This window comes from Colius striatus, chromosome 2, assembly GCF_028858725.1.
Source record: "Colius striatus isolate bColStr4 chromosome 2, bColStr4.1.hap1, whole genome shotgun sequence".
Classification (NCBI taxonomy): Eukaryota; Metazoa; Chordata; class Aves; order Coliiformes; family Coliidae; genus Colius; species Colius striatus.
The window spans coordinates 117,018,714-117,045,473 of record NC_084760.1 but is presented as its reverse complement, the minus strand read 5'-3'; the positions used below and the strand labels follow the sequence as shown (position 1 = coordinate 117,045,473).

At 37.4% G+C, this 26,760-nt stretch overlaps 1 protein-coding gene across 3 annotated transcripts in view; it reads left to right on the top strand.

Moving 5' to 3' along the window:
- The window catches only part of PLCB4 (phospholipase C beta 4), a 194,502-nt gene that overhangs the window by 8,215 nt on the left and 159,527 nt on the right, over positions 1 to 26,760 (top strand). For all 3 annotated transcript variants that reach the window (XM_061989252.1, XM_061989253.1, XM_061989251.1), the window contains exon 2: positions 12,011 to 12,070. The gene's annotated coding sequence lies outside the window, so the exon portion shown is untranslated. The remainder of the gene's footprint in view (positions 1 to 12,010; positions 12,071 to 26,760) is intronic.

Sequence of the window (26,760 nt, the reverse complement as noted above, 5' to 3'; positions counted from 1 at the left end):
TCTGCTAGGTTCATTTATAAGAGTTCTTATTAATGAAGTCTGTACTGCAAAATTGTGATCCCGTGTGGACAGAGGAATCGCAGCTTACTTAGCCTTTATCTGATAGTCCAGACTGCGTATAAAAACTTAATCACTATTTCTCTACTGCATCTGCATATTCAGTGCTGATCCTTTCATCGAATTGCAGCTTCACAGAAGAGATGATGTGTTGGGTTTTGGCTACAGTGACAGTTTGCCAGCTGATTTATTAATTTTTTAGTGGTTTTGGTTTTTTTTTTTTTTTTTAAACCTAGATAAATGATGTTCTCCAAGCTTTGTGCAGATCTCTGTGTGTTATTTCTAACAGCTTTCTTGTGGTGAACTACAAGCCTTGTGTGACACAAATTCAGTTGCAGATGTTTGGAAATCAAAAGTATAACTTTGCAGCAATTCTTTCCTATACAGACACACATTTATTTTGTAAATGCTTCTTGTATTTTAATACATGTGATGTGAAAACAATACCTGAGTAGCTGTGAATTGTCATGAGGTAGTCTTCAAAAAGAAAGGTGAGCTTTACTGCTAGGGATCTTTTAAATAATGATTTTTGTGCCACTTCAATTTTCAGAACTCAATCAACTGGATCAATCTGTCAAGAAATACATGCTGTGGTTTATATCTCTTTGATTTAGTTACACTCAAATAAACAGTGCCCTGTAACCTTCACTGATCTCATCCTGCTTTCATTTCTAATTTATGCTTGAAAATACATTGCTCACTTTAATTTAGTATAACCACATCCCCTCCCCACAGTAGAACAACTGAAGATGAATATTGTGGAAACAAAGATGTAATCACAGCTCTCAGATATTTGGTATGTTAAAACAACTTTTGAATTGATCTGAAATTATGTGGAAAGATATGCAGGTAGTTCTTCAGGTAATTTTGAATCACCAAATGATTGATATGGTGAGTAGTTTTCCATGATTCAGGTGCTGAGCAATGTAGCAATTACTTCAAGGCTTTAGAAAACTGAAAACAGATTTTGAAATTCATAGGTTGAAATGGCAGAGGGAATTGCATGGCTGTGTTACCCGTTACACTATACATTTTTATAAGAAGTTGACTCCAACCTACTGTAATTCAGTGTCAGAATGTTTGCTGCATGTTTTCATGTAATTTTCAGTCTCTTTTTTTTTGTATGTGAAAATGGCATTGTTTTCTTTACAGAATGCAAGCTTAATACACTAAAATATGAGATACTTTCAAATCATGTTAAACTACATGAGCCTTTTTGTGGGCTTAGGTTTTGAATTATTTTTTTTCTATTCCCTTAATGGAGGCTGACAATATCTAAAAGAAAAACTTCTATCTTTAGCAGCATTTAAATCCTCATGGAGACTTTCATAAGTATTTTAAGCAAAACTTATTATGGTGTTGTTTCACCTGGTTCATCTGAAAGGTCTGTGGAGGTATTTGTTCAAAATGTTAGAGGTAGTAATTATCAGAGTAAGGTTTTGTTTTTGTTAAGAGCTCTGAAACTATATACCTGAAAGCTGCAAAATTATAGACCTATGGTGTTGGGTGAGGTATATCTCTTCCTTAAAAAGTAGCTGGTAATATTGCATAATTTCATAAAACATTACATGAACTCCTTCTGCTACTAAGTAGCCAACTCATCATTGCAATTAAAAAGTGGATCTTTCTGTACATATGAAATACAAATAAATTTCTGTCTGTCTTTTTTTTAATTGCAGAGGTTGAAGGAAAGATAATACTTCTCAGTTAATTTTACATCATGTAAAGTAATTCTTATTTAAAGATGACTGAAAGAGAATGGACCTTTTTTCTTCCACTTTTTAATGCACTCGTTATGTCTCAGGTTTTAGAAACCAGAGAATATTATCTTAAAGGTTTTGGCAGGACACTCAGCTTAGCTCAGTAGTCTTCAGCTGTTAATTAGCCCATCTCTTAAAGTCTGAAACATAATTTTGACAAAAGTTGTCTCTTCTTATTCAGGAATATCTGTTGACAAAGTGTGAATGTTAGAAGCATGTAACTGAAGTCAGTTTGAGCCTTACATTCAACTCAGAATCACTTTGTGCCTCATCTGAGGTGCCTTTTGGAAGGTCATTGCAATTTATCTGTTCTCTTACTGTAATACTTTTGTGACTAGGTTTATGCATCTGCAGTTTTATCAAGGAAGACTCATAGGCCACAATTGTGTGTTCCCACTCACTGGTATATTCCTTTCATTTTTAAAAGTGAAAATAGTAGGAGGGAAAAAGAGATTATGTGAGGAGTTCTGTGTGTGGAGATGTGGTTTGTTCTGGTCTCAGTGCAGCTCATTCTGAACAAAGCCTATGAGAGAAAGATTGGTGAGATGGTTGAGGGTGGGTGTCAGGAGGTTGGGGCATCCCTTTTTCTATAGTAGATAGTAACAGAACATGGGTTAATGGGATGAAGCTGGAACACAAAAAGTTCCACTTAAGCATAAGAAAAAACTATTTCACTGTTGAGGTGAGGGAGCCCTGGCACAGGCTGCCCAGAGGGGGTGTGGAGGCTCCTTCCTTGGAGGTCTTCAAGACCCACCTGGACATGTTCCTATGCGACCTGATCTAGGTGACCCTGCTTCTGCAGGGTGGTTGGACTAGATGGTCTCTAAAGGTCCCTTCCAACCCCTACCATTCTATGATTCTATTATTCTATGGTGTTCTTTGAAGAACTGATGAGAAGCAGGGTATACAAACTTCACTGTTTATTTCCCTCTTACATCTTTCATTCTTGTTTGGGGGAAATAAAAAGACTACTCTGTCGGACAGATAATTGAATAACTCCTGTTTTATTTTTGGGTTTGTTTTTGGTTTTCAGTCTTGAAATTTGACCTCACAAAAGAAAGGTAATGAGAATCTAAGTAATATCAGAAGCTACTTGGCAGGAGGTATGCCACCTGTGACAAAACTGACCCCAGTACAGCATGCTGCAACTGCACAAACTCAGCTCTTCAGAGCTGCAGATATGGTTAAATCAGCCTGTAGGTTTTGCAAGTATAATACTTCATTTGGCCTCAGAACTGTATTGGACACCATCCTATTTGCTTTACATCTGGTGGAGCTCCAGATACTTCTTTCAAAGTGAAATGTACATCAACAAAGTTGTCTAAAGATGCAGATGCCTCTGACTGTGATGCTGGGCTGACATGTGCTTACTAAAAATGCTCTTTAAAAAAAAAAAACCCAGCTCCCTAGTTTGTGAGATCAGGTGTCAAACACTGCATGTTTCAGGATGGTGAGAACTCACTGGAATTGTAGATGCTATTTGATATTGAGGCTGATATAGTATCTTCAAAATGTATTGTTTGGCTCAGTTTCAGCGTAGCAAGGAGCAACTATTAGGACACATTTGGTCCTATAGTAGGTGTGTGAGCATTACTAGGTTGGAGTACACAGCCTTTTGTGACACAGGAAGGATAGAGGCCCAGCCTGAAAGACAGCTCTTTGCTGTTTGATACTAATTTGGTAATCTGCCATCTATCTCCTTTTCCCCCTTCCCTGTATCTTTTGGGCTTAGGTATATCTGACTGCAGTGGACTTTTAAAATTAGATTTCTTTGTTCTAAACCGGGACTTGGGTTAAATACAGGAAGATACTCCTGCACCCCACCATATCCAGTGTTCTGGTAATGGTATATTTTCATTATCTCTCTTAAATATCATGATCATTTTCTTGTGAACAATGAGACACATAACAACCTTGATGAGTGCACAACACAACAGTCTGCATGCTTCTAGTTTAGCCTTGAAGTATAAACTGAAGTGTAGCACAATGTAAATGTCAATTCAGGAACGTTAGATAGGTTTAGTATGATCCCTTAAGGATTTTTTCTTCATCTCCTAAATTGCAAGGTTTCTGGGACAGGAACTATCCTTACATTATTTATTTGATGGCATTTATTACAATACAGCCTTAGTATTTTCTTTATAACCTGGCTGGTGCCCTACTCTCTGATACCTCAGATGAGAGAATACACTGCAACACATTGTTTTAATTAGAATATATATGCAACTGTTTTGTACAAGTTAAAAAGATATGGCATCTGTGTTGTTCAGTTCAACATACTGAAATGTCTAAAGGCACAGAGCAGCTTTCAGACAGTTTTATATCTTTTTAGATTCCAGTTGTTGAGACCTTTTTAGTGTGGTAAGAGGACTTCACAGAAGCCTGCAGCATCTGTATTAGCAACAGGGATTCTGATAAATTACTTCTTGACCTTGACTTGCAAATCAAAATTTAGCAAATCAGGGGCATGGGTATAATTTACCAGCACAAACTCCCACGAGTGCAGCTTAATGTATGGAGCAAGACATTGCTCATACTGCTTAGACTGACGTGTTGTGGAGTATTACAGGCCATTGTCTTTAATACCTTTGTTATGGAACAGATAGAGTTTTGATTTATAGCCCAGCAGTAGCAAAGTTCCATTCTTTTCAGTTTTAGAAGTACAATGTATTTATCAAGCAGTCTTTTTTGCATACAATCTTTGACAGCAGTCTTCCAGCAGAAATGTAAATGTGCTTCTTGGTGTTATTTCTTTGTATGAGGATTCCCTGTGTAAACCTTTAAATCAGAGCATAACTCAAGAGTGCCTCTTTTTTTTTTTGGCAACTGTATGGAGATAGTCTGAATCAGCAGAGCTTGCTTAAAGAGACACTCTCAAGTCAAAACCATCAACAGAAGTAGCTGCAGACATCAGGCGTACCACTGAATATCTCTCTCAATTTCAAAACTAACTTATATGGGTTGGGTTGTTTTTCTTTCCTCCATCTTTCTTTTATTTCTCTGAAAGGCTGAACAAATTAGGCTGCACAGTTGGATGAGAACAGAAATAGAGAAGACTCAGCAGAAATGGCAATATAATATACGAAGCATAGATCTAGAAAGATGTTTCAGCTATGCTACAGATTATTTACTAACACTTTACAGTCTTACAACTGTCAGTGATCTAACAGTGGTTCCAGAATCTTTTGTAAGTGTTCTACGTACTTGTTAAAAATGATACTTCCTCCAGAGAAATTTTAACACTGGTATAGGCAGAACCTAGAACTGAACACAATTTTTTACTATATGGGCAACAGTATGTAAGTGTGAAACAATTCTAATTACATGCCAGAAAGATCACCCTAATTATTCCAGCTGCATGTTTTAACAGTTTTTGATCAAGTGGGACTTCAAAGTTATTGACTTCCCATTCAAATGGAATTTTTTACATTGGACAGCCTAGCACAGAACTGGCACTACTGTCATCACAGACTTACTTCAATAAAGCCTGCAGCATCAGGCCCAGGATGTTTGCATAATTTGGCTCTGTATACCTCTGCTGCAGATGTGTAATGCTTCGGTCCGTTTACTTGACAAATAAAAAATGAAACCTATGTCTCTCTTTTTTTCTTTGGTAGAAACTAGTGGACAGGAAATCTGGCTAGCCATATCACATTTTGTCCCAAGAAATTGCATCAGTTTTAAAAAAGAGGCATTGTACTTGCAGCTTAATGTTTAAACCAAGTGTCAAAATGTTATGGCAGAATAATTCAAACCGATAATGCAAATGGTTTTCTTGGGTGGGTTTCAACTCCTGTGCTAGGATCTGATAGAATATATTTACTTTCTTACGCTGAAATACCATGGTATTTCCACCACAATAATGCCACTTCTAGCTGGCTGCAACCAGCCAGATTCAGAAATTGCAATCAAAATTGTTTTGAAATATATCTCTGTTTATTACAAAGTGTGTATTTGTCTTTTATGCTTCGTGTTATTGGGTGACTAAACATGTTTGCTCTGAACAGGGTATGTGTTTTAGGTGCACAGAAGCAAAATAAAAGTGTGTTTAAGCCAGTTATAATTTAATTTCAGCTCTGTACATTTTTGTTGAGACCAGAAAAGCTGCTGGCATTTAGGCCTTGCAGTGCATTATGAAGTGACTACTGGTCCAATTCTCTTATGGAATTAAAACTAATTGGAAAGAAGGGTGAGAAAGAAGAGATATTTATATGAATTAAATGTCTATGGCCTGTGTTTTGCCATTCTCTGTTGCTTTTGTTGATAATCTGATCATATAAACTTCTTCCCACCACTTTTATTCTTGAACTTGCAGCAAAGCAGTTTTGTGTGGTGTAACATCTGCTAGTGTAAAAATGGTTGTAAATATACTGCTGCATCTTCACTGTGCAGCTCAGTAGGAAGGAAAGGAGGGATGGAAAGGAGTGTTCTCTAGAAGCACAGATGGCTTTAGTAATTAATAACATTTTGTATAATAGCTTAAAAAAAAAGTATCACTTAATATGATTGCCAAAAAAGGGACTGAATGAAAAAGCTGAGTGTATCTATTCGGTACATTTAGAAGAGTTTGCCACCATTAAACTTTCCTAGAGGAGCATACCTAATATAATCAATTCTGTGCTCTCCTGCCTTTTATGGGACAGAGATTTGCATAGAATGGCATGCCCATTCTGTGTTATTTTATGCTTTGTGGTGTATCTTGTATTAGAACCAATACGTAGTTTTCTCAGTAAATATTCAAAGGAAAAAAAATGCTGTTCAACCCCTTACAACCTTCTGTAACAGTAACAGCAAAAGTGTAGATCAGAACATGCTTTGTTGGACTCTTTGACCTACATTTCAAAACTTGAATGACAAGAAACAAGCTCCCAGCATCTGGAACACAGGGCACATCCCCAAAAAAATGACTGAGCTATAGTAGGATTTCTGTGCTCATGCTGAGCTTTCCCTGGAGACCATAGATGATTGCCTTTTATCTCACTGATTTAAAGATCTGGCAGCTGGTGGCTTGCTGGCCAGAAAGCAGTATCCATCCTCTCCCCATCTTCTCACCTGCTGCACGTTCCCCAGTTCCTGCCCTGGCCATGCTTTGGAGTTTGGGATTGCGCCTTCATTTCTGTGTTCCTTAGATATGGTGAGACAATCGTAAACTTTAGTCTTTGCTGGAATGCAGTTTTTAAGGAAAACAATTCATTTCATTGGCCCAAAGAGGGTAAAAGCATTTACTCATAATTGAGCTAGATTGTTTGTAGTACTGTAAGTGAACTTTTGGATTGTTAATGCTTTCATCAGCAATGAGTAATTTCATGGATTGGAAACATTGCAGCATGATGATTTTGGTTCGAGAATATTACTATAGGTGAATGTTGAAATATAGTACTTTTTTACCTCTTCCTTGTAAAAAAACCCCATATAACCACCCTGAAACACAGATGAAACTGCTTGCAGGAACTTCAGGACAGTATACAGTTGTTGCATCCAAGATACCCCGAAATTCTATGACCTAAGTTGCATATTGTGTTTCTTAGGCCTGTTACATTTGCATATGATAAAAGTTTGTGGTCAAAATTTGATATTGTGCAAATTTTGCTTGGATTAAATTACACTGTTTTGTAATAGAAACATAATTTATTCACTGCATGGAAAAAGTCTGAAAGATTTGATTATTTACAAATAATTTTGGAAGGTGTACTTAACCATTACTGATCCGTATGATTTTCATAAAGTTGAATTTCTGGACTCTGGAGTATTTGGAGTCTCTCTGAAAATATTATACCTGTTTCAGGAACTCAGTGTGTTGAGTCTTGCTCGGCAAACACCAAGAAGTACTTTCACTTTATAATTTAGCTACATGCACCTTGATCCTGAGTCGAGAACTCTCTTGACTCATGACTGCATGGCTGGTGACAGATGTAGGACCTAGTACTGTAATACTTGTGTCTTGGGGCTGGCACTAGCAACAGTTTGTATACTTAGTAAGTTTCTGACAATTCATAAGTAGCTTATGAGGATGGTTTTCATCATGGTATTCCTTGGGCAGAAATGGATGAAAATGGCATTTGGGTTTTTTACTGTTTCTGAAATTATTGACCAAAAATTGTGTTTAACTGTGTATTTAGCAGCATCTATTTTTTTTCTGTATCTATGAATTGCACTGTTCAGTTTTAACTTGGGAAGCAGTGTAGGAATAGATGATCTCTAGAGGTTTCTTCCAAACCCTAACATTCTGTGATATGTTCTGTGCTCAGTGCCATCTAGGTCAGTATCAGGGAAGAAAAGGTGCAGTTACTTGGTAGCTGAAGAGCTACTGATCTCATGGATTAGTGTGCAAAATGTTCCAGAAAGATACACCAGAGGCTCAAATTATGTAATGCTTTGAGCAGGAAGCCACCGAATTGTGTGTAGTGTGTGTCACCAGCAACAGACTGATGTCCCTGGCAAGGCTCCACTGCAGGAAGGAGCCAAGGTTTCTAAAAGGCTTCAAATGAGAATGAACGATTTGACAGTGTGGCCCTTGCTAGAACAGCTTGCCCCAGCCGAAGGCAGGAGCTGGCAGTGTACAGCCTTGCTGCCTGCTGTTACGAGGCAGGGTGCTGACATAACATTGTTTTGGTGTGGTTTCCTGCCCGCAAGTGTGTACCAGCTGGCAGTGTCTTATCAAAGACCTAGTGTTAGAGTGAGAGTGGGTTTTTTTAAGGTTTTTGGGGTTTGTGCGTTGGTGGTTATGTTTGTGGGTTTTTTTTGTTTGATAGGTTTTTGGTCCAGGTCCTGAAAAAAAAAAATTACTAAATAAAAATAGAGCTTTTTATAAACCACAGGTCTAGATTGCTGTATAGGGAATTTAGAAGTGAAAAATGTTAGAATTTATGTGTCTAAATACAACTTTGAAACGGATAAACTGTGGTTGATGTAGCCTTTTGGCACAAAATGAGTGAAGATTTGGTAGGTAATGACTGCTTCCAGATAAACTGATGAATTAAATTGGTCATGCTTAAGATTCAAATAATCTCTTCTAAATTCAGTACTTCTACTTAACTTTTAATCAGGATCAGGCAAAAAGTCCTTACTGGAATTCTGAAGTTTCAGTCTCCCAGTGGGTAACTCGGGGAAGTCTTCTTCATCCATTGCTAAGTGTTGATAGGTGGGAATTAGTTATGGTCTTGGAGAAGTGTGTTCATGTTGGGTCATTCTCCCTGGTGATTTCAGAAGATAACAGATGAAAAAGGAACTTACATGTTAGATCTGTTGATGAAAACTTGTTTTCTGCTATAATATATGTACGTGTATACATACATACATATACTTAGATCTGTTGGCAAGCCCAGGGTGTCAATGAAGGCTATTCAACTTTTTGAAGATTATCATGATTTAAGTGAGGGTTTTGAATACTTAAATCCTTTCCTAATTGATTACTAGAGAGTTAAATGACATGAAAAAAGAAAGAGAGGCAACCTATACGGTATATTTAAGGTAATAAGTTGAGGTGACTAGTCAAGAAACATGTCATGCCTTATGGAACAGTAGTTAATTAATCTGTGTTGCGGTCAGTGATGCCCATTGGACAGTGCAGAACTTGATGCCTCAACACCTGGTCAGGTGTTCAGTTGCAGTTGAGATCCTGCGGTATCTATCTAGTTAGGTGTTCAGGAAGTGAGGAACATAAAAGCAATGATCCTCTATCAACAAGAGGAACAATCGAGGTACTTAAGACTAGCTTATTTATTTGTTTGTTTGTTTTCTTTGGAACAGGAGAAAAATGACAACTGTAGAGGTTTTCTGTTTTAACCTTTACAACCAACTGTAGAACAAGGGCTAAACCTGATGCTGCAGATGTTGTCCATTACCTCATAGGTAGTTAAGTTACTGTGAGTTAGGGATTGCTCAGTGTTTCTATAACTGAAACTTGACTGGCTCTAAGTGTTTCCCTCAAACAATTTAGTCCTACTAAAAGAGCCACTGGCAGATTTTGACACATGCTTCTGAAGAAATACTAAACTGGTGAAAACAAGAAGATATTTACTATTTACTTAATTAAAAAACCTGATTTATTATCATTAAATGTACGAGATAGTGCCCATACATGGAACACGAAAATTTTCAGACCCCAATGGCAATTTTACCCAGAAAGTTGTAAATGATTAAATACAATTGAGACACAAATTCTGTTTCTGTTATGTGCATTAGGTGTGGTATGATGCTGCTGATTTCAGTGGAGCTGTGCTGGATTTTATGGTGATGTAACCCTGTTGAAATTTGACCACACACTGCAAGAGAACAAAAATATGTGAAGTGTATCATTGCAGACTAATAGACTTGTATGCTTGAAAATATTTTTGCAATGTCTTTGTTTTTCCAACAGAAAAGTGTTCTGAATATTGAGTTTATTTTAACATTAAGTTGACTTTAGTTGACTTCAGAAGTAAGTGTAAGGACACTTCTGTGTGCAGCAGTGAGTTGGTGGAGACCCAGTAGTATCTTGTTGTGTAATGTGGAGCTGTGGAGGCCAGCCTTAAAGTGCACTATCAAAATGAGTGGGTTTGAGGCATTAAAATAAAACAAAGGCAAAACTAGTCTTTTACTAGAAGAACGCACTGACAGTATTTAATTAGAACAAAGTACCTAGCCATCATCCTCTCAGAATTGCTATTTCTGTTTGATTGATCTGTTTCAATGGAAGTTTTTGGCAACTTTGGGAGAATTCAGTGGAACAGGAAACTTTAACTGCTCTCATTGCTGTAATTGTGATTGCCATGGCTCTCGCTCTCTCTAGCACACTACTTCAGGCATTTTATGCATGCACTGGGAGTTTCCAAGGCGAATGCTAGACCTACAAGCAGCTCTGGCCTCTCTTGGCTGAGATACTTGGTTTCTAGGACCTCCCTGCTTCTAATCTTGCTGAGGCTTTTTCTTTTCCTCTTTTTTCTTTTTCCTTTGCCCTTAAAATTTAAAAGGCTTCAGGTCTGATTTAATCCAGACTATGTGCCTAGTGGATGCGCTCTCTGTTTTAGACTTCAATTTATTTTACTTCAAAGAAAAGATGAAGCTTAATGAAAAATACAGCTTCTGTCCTAATATGCCGGAGCTCTTGATGGAGCCACAGTTAATTTAATATTCTTTTCAATGCAGAACACACTTGCTGGTTTTGGGGTTTTTTTAAACATGTTCTCTTACAGTGTATTATTTTCAAACCTAAATTTGGATTTGACTTCATTTTTGAACACTCTTTTGTCCTTTCCATTCTGGTTTCTGTAAAGTCTGCTGTGTTGCTTGTTGAGTGGCTGTTGTACTCACATCCATTTTAAGCTCTCCTACAAATCACTTAGATATAGAAATCAATTGGGTTTGTGCATTTTAAAAAGAAGGTGAAAAAATACCAACAAAGCAATTGGTATTACTGATACAGATGTGAGAGCCATGGAATCTTTACAAGCGCTTTCCTCAGAGGAAGCTCGGAAAGAGATCTGTTTTTCTTTGCAGTCCTCAAATTTATGATGCACTGAGTATGTTGCCAAAGATGAAAATACTAGAAAGTTACTAGGATTCTGCTGTGACCCTGTTGCTGCCCTGATATCTAGAGCTGGGGGAGTGATGTCAATTCCTTTACCCATTTATGATGAGTGGAAGCATGGAACTGTCAAATGCCCCTGTGCTGCCAACCTCCTCCCCACACAAATAAAAAGTGGACATCAATGAATTAGTTAATTCTTTCATCCTTCTAGAGTTCTGGCAAAAGCAGTTGGGAAAGTATGTTTTAGCACCAATAACAATAGCTTAATTTATTTTTTACCCAAAACTGGGATGAGAAAGACCTGATTATATACTTAAGAATAACATTGTGGTTGGGTTTTTTCCCTCTGGTCCTGACACACTGCTCCATTCTTGGTCTCCATTGAGTTAATTTCTGGCTTGATATGCTTGGAAGAATGGATACCACGTGTTAGTTTCACCTGCAGCTATGATACTTTTGCTTAGATAACAAACACAGAAGGGAATTTCAAAATGAAATGAACTCCAAACAAAAACTCACTGTGTGTACAATATTTATGTTTGCTGTGGTGTGTATGTTCTGATATATCCATAAGGATAAATTATTTCTGGGGGAAAAAGAAGGTCTTGAAGTAGTTCACTGTGTTTTTATTAGGTGATGAAAAATTAGTATGCATAATTAAAACCCTTTTTTTTTTCCTTTTTAGGGAAAGGAAGACATTCTCTACAATGGAGATTTTTACAGAGTAATTTGTGATTTCCTAAAGGTATGGATTTTTCAGTTCTTTTAACATTTTGACTTGATTTTTTTCTTGATCTACTTCAGGTTTAAAGTGTGGTTTAATGCTTCAGTGGTGCACTGTCCATATTAGTAGAATTAGAAATGTACTCTGGGAAAAATAATGCTTGAGGTTCATGAGAGGAGAGAAATTATTAGAAATGTACGTCAACTGCAAATTCAGAGTCTGCTGTGGTCTCTTGATAACCAGATACCCTGACACTAAGAAAGAAACGTGTGTGAGGAATATCAGTGACACAGGTAGATGGGAGTATTCTAGGTCCTCAATGGCCTCATCTTTTTGTAGTAGCCTGCCATTCTGGCAAGTGTTCTTGAGTCACAAACTGATCTTTTGTTTCCCCCCACCTCAGGCCTGATTGAACTACAATGATGGGTTCTTAAAACAGCTGCAAAAGCAATTTCTGGGTTCTAGTCTCTATGTGATTCCAGCAGATTCTTCTGACCTCAAGTTTGTGGAAAACAATTCTTTCTTTTTTTTAATCCTCGGGAGCATCACTTGCACACCAGCTTAAATTCACTTCATACAAACTCCTAGTCTGAGTGTAGTTTTATATATCTCACTGATGTCAAGGATTCTTTCTCTATTGGCTTCTGCTGGCTAGAAGATGCTTTTCCTGCAAGCTTCCACTTGCTTTAGCATCCGTGCCTTGAGCATGCTCAAAAAGGTTGTTGAGACAAATGCTAGTTTCTCACTAATCCTGAGCAAGACCTCAGTCTTGCCCTCTTGATGAAGCCATTTAGTTTACCTTGAGTCCTTTGATGCCCATCCTTACTGCAGAGGAGCAGAGTACTTCACATGCAAGGAGAATGTAGAACGTGATGTGCTGTTCTTTTTACTGAGAGTAAAAGACTGTTTTCTGTTTCTGTAAGTGACTATGAGGAGATGATGTATTTGGTTTTTGTTGTCCTTGTTCATATAAAAATGAATCAAAACTCACATCAGAATTCTCTGATACAATCTGAGCTGCTTTCTCAGCTGAGGATTCCAATTGCAGATAGATCTCCTATAGAGTGATCTTTTGCAGGAACATTTCAGTGCAGAAAAAGTCATCAACAACAAAGGGTGTGATGGCATTGATCTTCTAGGATTTTAGGTTTAAAGGTACAATGGTTGTAGGCAGTACTTTACATACACAGAATCACAGAATGGTAGGGGTTGGAATGGACCCTTAGAGATCATCTAGTCCAACCCCCCTGCAGAAGCAGGTCCACATTGGCATTTATCTTTAAAATGCTCTTCTGTTTTCCTTGCTTTTGACTTTGTGATTATTGGTTTATCCCTGCTCTGTACACCACAAGGATTTGGGAATTTGTTGACCTGATGTTCCACCACCATCGATTTGTTTATTTGTAACTGATAAAAATAATCCTTCTGTGGGTACAAGTGTGGTTTGCTAAAATAATTGAAAAAGAAAAAATATTAACCTGTGTTGGTCTAAACTAGCTTTCTTGGAAAGCAAAAATTCTTGTAAATCTTTTTTTTGGAGCTAAAGTACAAAAAATACAGATTGTGCTAACTCCTTATCCAGGTGTAGGCAGTAGAACTCTTACTACAGATTTAGAATGAAATCACATCAGTGATTGCTGGGGTAATTGACTTGTTTGCTAAAATTGGTTTAAAAAGTAGAGGGTTAATAAGTTTACCTTGAGTAGCCATTGCATTTGACCGTCTTGCATGCTTTCAATATAAAACTCTGCATAATAGAGAGGAAAGCCACTATGTATGGAGTAAGGTTATGGAAGCTAAGGATGTTGCTGTTCTCTTTCCACCTGAACTGATTTTTAACCATTTCAACACTGCATGCATAAAGATATGCTATAGAATTTTACACACCGTTCTGAAAGTCAAAGACCTGAAAAACTTTGAAAAAAACCCCAAAATCCAGAACTTCTTTATGTCAAGTAAATATGAAGAGAATTTGAAGAGTGATGAAACAAAACGAGCCCCAGGCAGTCACAATTTGTACCATCAGTTTTGAGGTCTGTGAGCAGTGTGTTGTGGTTAATACTAGTTACATTGAGGATGTAACAAGTATTGGGTAGGAAGCATGCTAAAACATCATGGTTCTAAAGATTGAGTGAAACCATAATACATCATTGCCTGTTTCATGACAATGTGATTCTATACAGTATTTCTTCGGGAGATGGGATAGGCCACATGTCCTTAGAGGTTTAATCTCTTTATATAGTGGTGGGAGGACAAGGGTGTGCAGCATACAGTAAAACATCATTGCCTGTAATTATACTCCTTTAAATGTCACTGAGAGGTAGACGAGACATTATCAGGGGCATGGTAACTGCTCCCAAAATGAAGTGACACTTTATGAAGAAGAATGAAGAAAAGTTGCTTTCTTGTTAGAGACCAGTGCAATTTGCTTAGACTACTATTCTCAAAATAAAGAAGATTTTAATCCTCTGTGTCTACTGGGCATCTTCTTTCCATTCCCAATAAGCACAGCAATTGGGATATTTTGTATGGGTGTTTTCCACCCGCATTTAGTTTTGCTCTGTAGCATCTATTTTGACCATGAATCCTACTACTGTTCTCTTAAGCAGATCCATTGAAGCCTACAGCCTAGCTGATTCTTTAAATATGTTATCTTGGGTTCTGGAAATTGAATATTTAGGTGTGAAGATTTATTTGCTGCTCATAAGCAACATGGATAACTTACATGGAGTAATACACTTGAGTTTCCCTTCAGATGGACAATGTTTTCTTTATGAAAGTTCTCTTATTCTTAGCACATTTCTGGGTCAGGAATGCTTAAAATATCTTCTGTCATTAAAACTTGGAGTCAACAGTATAAAACAAAAATAGAGAGGCAAAAGAAAAATAAATGAAGCTTACTGCCTCCAGATGACGCATTGTTTTCCAAACATTCCCTGCTGTTTGTGAGCATGTAATCTTTGTGCTTTTCCTTTGAAAGACTATTCTGTCTAATTACAGCAAAATCCAGTGATAGGTGGAGCTTATTGGTTAGAAAGGTAAGCATGGAAGGAGCAGAAGGCATATACTGGCAAAGGTCTCAGACTAACAAAGGCTAGTGGTTCAGAGAGGAGGCAGAGCTCTGGCAGCTAAAAAGCAAGTGAAAACAAAAGCATACAGATAATTTATGGCAGTAGTTACTGTCTCAGTTGTCAGGTTTCCTGTAGTTCCATGTACTTACATTTAAACTGATGCTTCTGATAAGGAAAGTAGTCCCCAGTCTCGTTCCCAGCCTCTAATGTCTTGTCCCTGGATGCTTGTTCACACCAAAAGCCTGTGTAAGTAACTAGTGGATCAGCCAACTGATCTGGCTGAGAAGTGGACTTGGTAAATCAAATTGTAAAAGGTTATTTTTTAACCTGGAGAAGAGGAGGCTCTGGGGAGGTGTTCTTGAGTCCATTCCATGCTTAATACGAGAGAGATGGAGACAGACTTCTTAATAGGACTTACTCTGATAAGGACAAGGGATAATGGTTTTATGCTAAAGAGAATGGGTTTAGACTAGATATAAGTAAGACATTTTTTACCACGAGGGTGGTGAAACACTGGAACAGGTTGCTGGGAGATATGATAGATGCCCCTTCTCTGGAAACATTCAAGGTCAGGTTGGACAAAGCTCTGAGCAACCTGATCTACTTAAGATATCCCTCCTCATTGCAGTGGAGTTGGGCTAGATGACCTTTAAATTTTCCTTCTAACCCAAACTGATCTATGATTCTTTGGCTTTTAGCTGAGCTAGGTTTCATTTGTGCTGACAGAGCAGAGGTTAGTGGGGAACGAATGAGTGACTGATGGGATTCTGGAGAGGGCTCCTGAAGTTTACCAGACTACTGTCTCAAATTGTTCCATGGTGGTTGTGTCTTAAACCATGCCTAAATCTTCAGACATTCTGATACAGAACAAGGGAGGAAACAAGTCTTGGCTCTTGTGTATTTTGGTTGTTTATGATATGACTTGTCTTAAACCAAGAAAGGTTGAGTGATTTTGTCTGAGTATTTCTTTAAGTGGCTGTATTGTAAAACTTTTTCCACTTAAGAGTGTCTGCCACTGTCCAGGAAGCAAAGATCTTTGCTTCTTTTTTTTTAAAGGTATAGGAATGTTATGTAAGGACCTAAGCTATGGTCTTTTTTTCCAAAATGTGTACTTCATCAGTGCTCAAAGTTAAAACCTTGTTAACAAAAGACCTCGTCACGTATGCAAAGGTGGACAACGTGGGAAGAACTGGGTCGAAAATGTGAGACACAAAATGACAGCTTGTATTGTTAGGCCTCAGTAAAACCTAAGTTTTTGCAAACCATTTTATTCAGGGAAGGCTCAGCTCCCTGAGACCTATTGGGTTCTTTGTAGTTTCTCCTTTCCCTTGTTTTTTTTCCTGTGTCTCTTTCTTCCTTATTGATGAACTAAATTGGCTCCAGCATGAAACCAGAGTACAAGAGTGTGCTCTAACTAACTAGCAGGAGTATGTGTCTGGAAATGGAGAGAGTACAGTAGAAAGGAGCAAAGGAAACTATTCCCTTTCTAGTTTCTCAACCTAGACTCAGGTGGCTTGACTCTGTGAAAGCTGAAGGGCAGTGGTCACAGAGGCAGAGATGGTAAAGGACATTCCCATGTTCCTGAGGGGTTTGCAAACAGGTCAGTGGGATTTTTGCCACTGACCTCAATTGAAGCCAAATGTGCGATAGAGAAATGGAGAGAGAAAGAATAAGCAGAACAATCTGGAAGGTGTGAGGAGAGATGCAAAATAAATGAAACAAGATTTAAAAAGTGAGAAACATAATAATAGAACTGTCAAATACAGGAAATATATGTGTGGTGGGGAAGAAGGCAAGAGGTCATGTGCACAGCTCGGTTGGGACAGAACATTTTAATCATTTGTGACTCTCGTCTCCTGTTGAAACTATCTGCCAAGCCCTACTATGAGTACACCAATAAACTGACATGTCTTCTTATGCCATGGGAATAGTGCATTCATCTGTAGCTATTACTGGTTTTTTGTGAAGCTAAAAAGAAAATTACTAAATTTTCTAATGTATTCGTGAAAATTACTAAATTTTCTAATGTATTTCAATGTATTACTAAATGCAATACATTGCATTTTCTTTTTTCTTTCCTTCCAGTGTTTTCAACTTCTCTAAACCCCAAAACTATGGAAAATTTCAGAGATATGTCTTCTCTAATTACATTTGTGGTCTGACTTAGAGGAGCAATGCTTGCTTAAGTGTTTAAGTAAACAGATTATAATCAAAGGCAAAAATCCACATTACCGTGTCGCTTTCCCAGAACTTGCTTTTGTTCTAGTGTTCATATCTTATCTTCTGTAATTTCTTTACTCTTAAAATGAGTATTGCATTAGAGAACAGGGAGCGTGCATGCGTGAGATGGTTATGGCATCTGCCCTAGTGGCAGCTGTTTTAGGTAAACAAATCCTTTTTGATCACAGTACCTGTGAAAACTGGGATCCAAGATGATGGGGGTGTGCTGTTCTGCATCAGAATGATTTCTTGCAGGCAGTGGAAATATCTGTGGCAAGTCAAAATTGCATTCAAAACTTCATTTATAATTATAGTGATTATTATGATTTCCTCTTTCCCCGTGTACATCCTCTCAATCTACTAAGTGTAAATTTTCCACATTCAACAGGTTGTATAAGCCAGAAAAGTAGGAAATCAGTCCCAAAGGAACTACTGCCAGATCTTTGAAGCACGCATTAAGTTATTGGATCTGAAACACAAAGTGTAAGAGTTACTTTGCCAAGTTTTGAAAGTTACAGTATGTGGAGTGATGAGATTGCTATCTAGAGTGGGTTTTTTTTAATAAAATAAAGGAGAAAGAGAAATATGGAATGTTGTTTATTACTTAAGGACACAATTCTACTTTTCAGTTGTTTCTATTTTAACTGTTGTTTCTTCTTTACAAAATTAATAAGACTTGTTAAGCGTTACAATGGAAAGTACCGAGTAAATCTATTTAGATTTCATAACTGTGCTTTTTGCCGTTTGATCTGTACCAGACTGAAAATCTGGATTGTAAACAAGATCATTATGAGATCTTTTGCAGTCTGAGTTAGCAGTTGGGAGCACATCTCTGGAGCTGCTGTAGATAGTACAAGTAACTCTTGTGCTGATATACGCAAGTTGCTTTTTCAAGATGTGCAGAGTGTTTTTCTCGGGCATTTGTACATTTAGAAGACTTTGCCATTTGTACTTGTTTTGCTGTGAGTGTTTCAGTGGTTCACTTAGGCTCAACAGCTGGCTCTGTAAGTTCATCAGGTCCTTTCCAGCAAGGTGATCAGGCATGCCTGTATCACATTAGTACTTGGTTACTGTTACAGTTATTTCTGAACCTTTCTCTTTGAAAAGTAAATCAATGAGTTTTAAAATGTTACCTAGAAAGGTGTGATTTTGCCCATGTTGAGACCACTAAGCAATTTAACTCCCTGCCTGAAAGATAAAATGTTCTTTAATACCTGAGTTACAGTGAGGGAAGCTTTTGGTTCAGATGAATCAGAAGTTCAGTTTGCTGAATTGGAAGTAGATACTCCTTTTTCCTGTAAAAAAACCCCAGTTCTTCCTTCCTTAACTGTGAAGGATTCATAGCAAACATTGGCTTGTTTTTTGTCAGTGCAAGGTGAAATCTTTAATTAAACAATGCCTTTTATCAGACCCAATAATATAGTTGTATCTTTGTAGGGGGACAGAAAAACATTTGGGCATACAGCTTATCTACAAGTCATCTGGGTTTTTCTGCCTGAAAACTAGTTGACTTTTTTCTGTGCAGGCCATTATTGCTTGCTTTTGTGCAAATGCATTTGTTTTTAAGGATATAGGTAAGCAACTAGCAAGATATTCTGAAAAGCCTAGAAGACAAACTTCTGTATTTTAGAAGGGATGTTTTTTTGGGGCTCAACTGGTCTTTTTCCAGGCATCTCAATTGAGCAATTTGTTGCCCAGACTCTATAGAATATTTTTGTTTATTTGTTTGTAAATTGTGTGTCAATGAACTGAGGAGTTTACTATTTTAAAATGTTAAGCAGCTGAGGGAGTTTCCAGGTGAATATTTTTAAGGAAATCAAAAGCTTTCCTTTCTTCATCATTGATGTATCAGCATGGAGTGTCTTCCTTTGCTAGTACAATTTGGTATCAGATTTCTCACTATTAATATTCTGCTTCTCTGTGTTAATCTACACATGCTGTGAAAGTGTAGTAAAATACTTGTACATTGACTTTCATGTCCATTTCATCTTTGAATCATAGAATCTTGTGAGGGTATGCAAATTGGCAAGAGCAATGGGAATCAGACCCTAAGAACTTACTTCAAAAATTATGACCAAAGCAAAGACATTACAGCAAATGCCTTTTAAACATGGGGTAATACAAATAAAGCAACGCTATACAGAATGGCAAATCAGTAAGAGCTGGTTCCTGTTCTGTGATGTGGGAGTACATGGTTGTGTCCTGAGTATTCCTTAATGGAGTTTCTTTTACTGTCTAGCATGATTCTGCAGACTATCAACTCTTATCTCTTTGTCCAGAGGGATCCAGGGAGAGCTTTAAAAAGCCAGGGCTCCCGTCTCCCTTAAGGCTGCATTTTGCAGAAGGCTGCTCTGTTTGTCTGGTATGGTTTCTGTGCTGTAAAAGATGCTTTGTGAAGACGATGCCTGAAACTGGTGTTGCTAAAACTCACTGCTACTCTGCCATACCTAATACACCAGTGCAGAGCTGGGCACACTGAGAAGCTCGGGAAGGTAGGAAGTCTTGTTCCCTGTCAAGTTAACTTGTTCAGTAATTTTGATCTGGCTGTATCTTCCCTTCTTGTCCTTCCCTTTCTTGGCAGCACACATTAGCTTCTGAACCTTGGCAGCAAGTTGTACAAGACAGCAGGTGACAGAAGTCAGGAAATGATGCTATTGAATCAGCTACCTGTTGTACTTGTGACCTCAGCAGAATGTGCTGAAGTCAATACTATAAAACCAAAACACATGCTGTTTCAGTTTATTAGTTATCCTTATATGTGATCTTTACTGTGCCTTTTTTTTTTAAAAGAATTACATCCAGAACACAAGAGTTTTGTTTCCATATCTGAGTATTTTTGCTGGAACTCAACATGACTTGATTCAAACAATATGAACTTGAGTCAAGTGGTTAAACGTTAAAACAGCTTCCCACATGTTGGTTTACTGCCAGGGAAAGGTGAATCTTCAGCATAAATGCTGTATTTAAACACTAATCAGACATTTATTATTGTTGAATGAATGACCTGACAAGGATGCAATTGAACTAAAATGTACAAGTTATGTTTCATGAAAGTGAAAAGCTTTATTAATACTTGAAGAATGGCTTTAATTAGTCTGACTGTTGGTAGGTGTGTTCATTTTCTCAATGTACATCCGGTATAGCGTCTTTCACCAACTTATAATTGGCAGTTTCCCATAGGAAATAATCATTATTGGCATTACAAAAGCACTTTGTATCTATCACGTTTGGGAAATGAAAGTTTTGCAAAGGTCAGAATAAAGCGTGCCCCCAATTATGCTAATAACTCATACCACAAATGATCCACTGGAAGGTTTAATAGCTTGGTAGATTTTCTTAGAACAGGAAGAATTAATGTTACATTTTGACACTTTAAAGAAAGGTGAAAAAAGAAACGCTCTTTTTATCCAGCTTTTAAAGTTTGTACCTGAATTCTCTCAGTGACTTGAGGAACTTGAAATGTTGGGTGGGTTTTTTTCCATTTGTTTTGATGGAGTCTTTTTGGCCTTTTGTGGATTTGTGTGTTTGGAATTTTTTGTATTGTTTTGATGGGATTTTTTGTTGTTGTTGTTGTGGTTTTGGCTATTTTAGAAGAATACTTTTTAGAAGTATTTTGTTCCACTTCCTTGACCCTGAAGTCAATGTCTCTCTTTTTTGGAGCCCAGAGTTGCAAGAGACATCATGTTTTGACATTATACATTGGAAATATCTATCCATTTTATTTGGAATTTGACAGTGAGGTCTAATAAACTTTGATCTCTTTGCTAAATGGAATTTGCTGAAGTAATTTAAAGAAATCATAGAATCACAGAATCATAGAATGGTAGGGTTGGAAGGAACCTTTAGAGATCATCTAGTCCAACCCCCCTGCAGAAGCAGGGTCACCCAGATCAGGTCACACAGGAACATGTCCAGGTGGGTCTTGAAGACCTCCAAGGAAGGAGCCTCCACACCCCCTCTGGGCAGCCTGTGTCAGGGCTCCCTCACCTCAACAGTGAAATAACTTTTTCTTATGTTTAAGTGGAACTTTTTGTGTTCCAACTCAAAAATATTTAAATTTCTTTTAAAAACCCACAAGGAGTAGAATTTTAAAACAAGTTAAATTTTAATTTTGGTTTTTACCTGTCAAATAAAATCTCCTTTGTTTGTTCTGAGGGATTCTGAACTGCACTCCAAAGAAACAGGTAATAAACCATCCAGAAGTTTTCCAAACAGCAAAACAAATCTCCAGGATATAATTATTTGATACTGGATTATCTCAGTTATGTAACACGTCCACCAGACAGTTTTCCTTTGAACCAGAAGGTCTGTGTTACTTGAAATGTCTCTTTCATTTTTGTAATTTTGAGGTTAAAACATTAGTAAAAGGCTAGATGGAATAATTTGCTCCTGAGATTGATTATCGTAATATACTCACAGATACTGTGCATCTACTGAGTTGTTAAAGAACCCATTAAGAGGGCAATCTGAAGGCTAACATTTACAAATGTCTCCAAATTGAATTATAAATGTCTCTGGTAAACAAAATGTTTGCTGTACAGTGGCAGTTCCCCTTAGAGGTCTGTCTGCATCAGGTATGTGTGTTTGTAACATAGTTTGAAAAGCTAGAAGAGACAATGAAATAAAAAGCTCTGATTTAATTGTCTATTTTTTTTTAAGCTAGGAACATTTTAAATTGTACATGGTTTTGTTTAAAATATTCCCCTTTTTTCAGTGAGATGTTTTCTATAGGCTTTAATAGATGCAGATGATTTATTAGTCTTTTCACATGAGCTGTAAATGAGGAATATTGACATGTATGGAAATTGAAATAGCTGTTAAAATCAGTGTATGCAAAAATTTATGAGCTGCATTAGGAAAGCTGCTGGCTTCTGCTTTACTGAATGTATTGCTTTTGCTTCATGCAGCCATTAGGGTTATTACAAGACTACCTTTGTAAAATGTCTGTTAGAAGAACGTTCCTTTGTAACAATTTTTCAAAAGCAGTGCTAGCAAGGTGTTTTTCTTGTGCAAACATTTCTGTATTAACTGCTTTCTGGTGCAATTAGCCACACTTGTAAATAAATAGCAGGATGGGAGCAAGCTTTGAGTGGGCTTAAACTTGAATCTTGATTATGTCCTCCTATAAATAATTCTCTGTTTTGACATTTCCTTTTTTCATTGTCAGTTGTGATACATACTTAATACTAAGCACAGAGACCTTCAGTCTCTGCTTGCTTTTCATACTTGAGTAATTTGCCTTTGGAGAAGACTTTTCTTCGACATAAACACTTAAGTTTTGTGAGGGGACATTATTAACTCCAGTCAAGCCAGTCTTGTTTTTACCAGAAGAGTATTTCTATGCAAATACACATAATCCTGTGTGGAAGGGATAAAGGCAAATTTGTCAAACTTAGCTGGTAAAATACGTACGCAGGATTCAATAGAGGATTCTGTTTTCTGTAGCCTGTCTACAAATGGGGTTGTTACAGTCCAGAGCAAATTTTGCATGACAAATCCTAAGTTTTGAATACCGGGCACACACCAGTAGCTAAAGTAGGGTCCAAAAGTGGGTTTATTTAGCAAATGGGATGAAATACAGGGCAGTATTTACAGTTGGCTAAATGCAGCACTCCTTATTTATCATTTTGTTAAACTTTCAGAATTGTGTGGATTTAATTTCATAGCTGTGTGGACAATTACATTCTCTGCAATTTTTCTGTCTGTCCTAATTATTTTTTTTCATGGGAAGCTTGCTAATGCTGGTCTCATTGCTGCTCATTCTGCCAGAGATTCAGGTACGTCTCTTGATGGTACTTGTGCTTTTAGACCAATAGGGACAAAGTGATCCAGTTTTTTCTTCCTTCCAGGTGCAATTATGGGTCTCAATATAATAAAAAGAAAATGATTGAGTACCTACAGAGGTTCATATGGCATATTTTCCATTTATTTTAAGTTTTGAAGCTAAAATATCTTAATTGATAATCCCATAAGGTTTAATTTTTTTCACGAGCTCTCTTTTCTCTCTGAGGTGCTGTATTTTCATGGTATTCCTAGTTCTGTAAATTTAACTATCAGACTATTTTCATTTAAGGCCAAGTCCTTCTCACAGTTGAAAGAAAAAACAAATCAATGATTTTATTTGAGTAGAATCAGATTTAAGGGGCAGAACTTGAATAGTCTGTAATTGTTGTAATCCCTAGACAGCTTTCCAGCCAAGATACTTCAAAGGCACCTTAATGTTTTGTATTGGTTGAATCTCCTCTGATGTAAAATATAAAGAAGATTTGCTATTCATGAGTTTACAGTATACCCTGTTGAAATCACTGGGATCAGTTTTCCTTCTTACTTTAATAAGCTTCAGAGAGAAACCGTATAGATTTTTGGTTTAGTGCTTTTGGTGGTGGTGATTTTGCAGGGCTTTATTTTGACTCTTCTCTCTCATGTTTCCCTTCAATTTATTTAATTTAGTTGGCAAAACTGTTGGTAAGACGGAGTCTTTTCACAAAGTCTTTCAGCTCTTATGGCAGATTGTGCAGCTTGCACAGCCTTTGATAGCATCAGTGTCTTGGTGGTTATTTTACAAGCAATACTTTATTTTGGTGTTTAAGTATCTCATATAAACATGTTATCCTGAGCATATTCATCTCTTTACTGATGTACTTTTACTCCCTTCTCATAGTTCCTGTAAAGCAACTGACAGGTCCAGTGGAAATTGCACTGCTCTGTGATGCAGGACTAGGTCACTTCTTTCTTTGGTGACTGATTTTTTGATTGTTCATACCACTTTCTTATGCCGTTTTCCCACTGTTTTAGAACTCATCAAATAGACGTGCCCTCTATCTGTCAACAAAGCAGTTAGTGTGGTGAAGTTAGGATCTCTGCTGGTGCCATGGGATACTTTTGCATTCCTGATATTTCTTGATGCAAGAACCATCTTGTTTGAAGCATTCTTGCTCTCAGCTTCATGTTTGCATCCCATTTGCATTAAGATTAAATGAAAGCGAGGGAAACAGGGCATCATGAGGGTATTCTAGTGCAATGATGTGTCAATCACAGTATGATCCTTATTCACTGAACAGTTAGTTAATTTTTGAGACAGGCAAGAGCTAGTATTCTCATAGCAACTTCAAAAAGTCACAAAGTTTTATGTATAGAACATGGTTGTTGGCAGAAGAGTAGTGGGTCAAGAGTTTGTGTGAATTTAATATACCAAATTAATGTTTCCATTCCTTACAAGATGTGAAGAAATGTCCCCCGGGATCTTATTCTGAATTTAGCATGATGGCAGCTAGTCTGGCTGTTATTTTCTTCATGTAGTTTGTATGATAAAGATTTATAGTCAGCTTTTTTTTAATAGAACCCTGGATCTGCCCAGTAACAGAAACACTAAAGATTCAGGAAGCTGTATCAGGCCTTTTTGTTAGGTGGAGGCTTGTGGAGAATGAGGTTCTGTTGGTTTCCATGAATGTACAGAAGGATAAAGATAAAGTTCCTTCCCTGTGGCTTCCCTAATGAGTTGTAGTACAAAAGCTAAGCAAGTTAGAAGTTTCCACATGCTGTCAGAGCAACCAAATGATGTGGACACTTTTTTTTCTCCTCTCTTCTGCTGTTACTGAGACCGTGTTCAGAGTGAAGAAGTGAATACCATATCTATCTGCTGCTGTGGCAACAGATGAAAATGCTGATCTTAACTTGAATGGGAACATTGCCTTTCTAATTTGGAACGCCAGGATTTCACTGCCTGTGCCTATCTTAGACACACAGGCTGCAGAACTTAAAACTAATTAATAGCTAATTCCAGGTTATCGTTAGGCTGCTGGAACTAGTTCTTGGCCTTTTCATGGATAATGTGCTTCCCATCATGAATGGGTTCTTCATTCTTGCTTTTACTGACCACGTGCAGTCCACTGCTGCTACATAAAGAGCTGTTTAGTCTTTTCTCAGTACAGTGATCTCCCATTGTGTATTTCCAGTGTATGAATTTGCATTCTGTCTGCAGAATTATGTGAAATGTTAAAAACAGCTTCCAGGGCTTCAGCAAATTAGAGCATTGCTGCAGAATTGCTGAATAGCAAGGAAGAGCAGCACATAGGTAAGCATTTGTTGTAGCTGATGGAGTAGATGTATTGGATAGCAGAGCTAAATTAAAGGATAGCAAAACACAGAATTCCTTCAAAAGTCCAGAGTATCATCATTCTTTTGGTTCTGGTTTTGTTTCTGAAGACTTTATATAAAAAAACCTATGTACCACTCCCCAAAAAGTAGCAATGAAGCCAGATTTGTTTGCCAGTACCTGCAAAATAGTCTAAAAGGGAAACCCATGTGTCTTATGACTCTTGATTTTTATTTCTGTGCTGATATTAAACATACAATGGTTTTAATCTGCAGTCTAAGCAGTGGTATGTACCATTTTGAACAAAGAGTAGAGGGAAATAGCACTTTTTTTTTTTCCTGCTACTGATTAATCTCTTAAAAATAACTTAAACCAGAGCACATCAAACCTAAAATTGAGGACTTTTTAATCTCTTGAGTAGTCCCAAGTTCAATTTCAGTTTTGCAGGTAAAACATATATATATATATATATATGTGTATGTATATTTGATTATGACAGGTGAGGTCTGAAAATGAAATGAACATGCTTGTTGATAGGAGGAATAAATCCTGACCTACCAAGACATTCTTTATATCATATGAAGAAAGATGTTATATGATAAGAGAGATACATCTGTGTGTATGTGTGTGTGTAGACATATAAAACATATTAGTTCTCTTTGTGCACAATTTCTGCAGGCTTTTGGAGGCAATACTTAAGGAGAAATTAGGCAACCACAAGGCTGAATACTTGAAAAGTATTTACCTCAATACAGATATTTTAGAAGAATGACAGTAATGCCCTTTAGGAAAATATTTTAGAGATAGTGTTAAAGAAGATAATTTGGGGAAAAGTAAGGTCAGTGGCATGGGTAACTTGATGAGTGAAAAGGTTAGGCTGAGTCTTAGAGGTGCCGAGGGCAGTGTGTGATGCTCGAAACTTCCACTTTGCTGGAAGTGAAAACAGGTGATGTAGCAGGAAGCTGGAATTGTCTTAAAAATGTGTCCGCTGTTTGGTCCCCACATGTGCCAGGTTAGACACTCTGCCCTTGTGACTGATGATCTCTTTTTCTGAAGTCCACAGCATCACAGATGTGCACATGTGCTTTTGTGTGTGGGTAAGGACCCCGGGGATTATTGTGATGCTCTTTGCCCTTTCTTTCTCTTTGTCGACAGATAGAAACGCCAGGTAGAGAATATGTCGGTGGTTTTGTCTGTCTTCAGTTTCCTCTTTGTTCTTTTTTTCCAGCAGCAAAGAATAAGATGTGATCTTTTCACAGAGGCTCTTCAAATACTTTGAGGCTGAAGGGTGCTTAGTAATCAAAGATGTAAAGCTGAAAAGTTAT